The following is a 1351-nucleotide window of genomic DNA, read 5'->3' as shown; positions in this document are numbered from 1 at the left end:
GAAAGAGCCTTAAGGCCTCACTTTGCTGCTAGTGGGTTTGGGAAGTTGTGTTAACGACATGTAAAAAAGCCATTAGGAAAGGGCAGGTCCATTTTCACACTCTGCTCTCACTGATATACTGACTCCTTGCAGCAGCAGACATGAATCTTTACACGCAGCAGCAGTTTAAGCCTGACTTGCTGGGGCTTATTCGAGCTGCCAGCTCTGCCAAGGGCTTGAACCTGCCGCAGCTGGCACAGCAAGATGGGTTTTGCAGAGGGCACAGCTTCCACCTGGGCACCACGATACGCAGCGAGCTCCTCCACAAACCTGGCCCCAGCAGCGCGGCCCCCGAGGCAGTGGGGGAGAAGCAAACCCAGCGTACTCGCATCTTGCTAGCCGAGTTGTACAATGGGAACACGGCCGTGCTGCTGCCTTGATTGATTTCCCCCTCTTCTTCTGCAAGTCCTCTCAGGCTTGGAGCACCCCAGGGCAAAAAGCCCCCTCACTGTCTGTACATAACACAAGGCACAAACACTGAGTTTGGTCCAGAGTACTTATAGATTATTAACGTAAGTAATAAGAAAAGGAGTTAAAAATAGCTAAATGGAATGAGGAGGGGGAGAAAAAGGGAAAGTGAATTCATTCCATAATCCTCCTCATCTTGTCCAAAGAATAACCTCCCACCCACCGGCCGGCTCTGTCCCGCTGTACAGCTGCGGGGCCGGGCACAGCAGACAATGAGACACAACGCAGGGCTTAAGGAGCCAGCGTGGAGAACTGCATTTAAATTAGGAAGCCAAAGGCATGAGCTAATGAGGGTCAGCTCCACAACAACAGGGCAGTAAGAGGACATCTTGCAGCACTGCTGTGATTTCTCCCTGCCCCGTGTTAATGGTTGGTATAAAGTCTTCAGTTGTCTAATGTTAAAAAACAGCATTTGTAAATGTTTTTTTTAACATAGTGACTGTGGAGGCTGGGCATCTTTTACTACAAATCGAGGTGTAGCGAGGGGAATTATTCCCACAGAAATCAGAATCAGCTCCTGCACACAAGTCACGGCACGTGCTGCATCCCTCAGCAGACAAGAGAGTTTCAGCAACTCGTTCCTAGCCCTAAGAAGTCAGATACTGGAGCAGAGACTAGACTTTGGTCCAGGGCTAAAAGTTCTTCACCTGCATTTCGACCCAATACCTTTCTTTTATGGGAGGTGACAGTCCTGCACATTTGGATAGCAAAGACGTAACAGCTTATGGGATGTCGTGAGTAGCCGTGGAGCTCTGACGGGTATTTCAGTGGTAACAGCAGCGTTCCCGAGGGAAATGGTCCTGGCAAGCTGCAGCTGGCAGACACTGAGTAACAGCAGTTCAGC

This window comes from Buceros rhinoceros, unplaced genomic scaffold (genome assembly GCF_000710305.1).
Source record: "Buceros rhinoceros silvestris isolate BGI_N320 unplaced genomic scaffold, ASM71030v1 scaffold15637, whole genome shotgun sequence".
In the NCBI taxonomy this organism is placed as follows: domain Eukaryota; kingdom Metazoa; phylum Chordata; class Aves; order Bucerotiformes; family Bucerotidae; genus Buceros; species Buceros rhinoceros.
The sequence above is the reverse complement of the archived record's forward strand: the minus strand, read 5'-3'. Positions refer to the sequence as shown.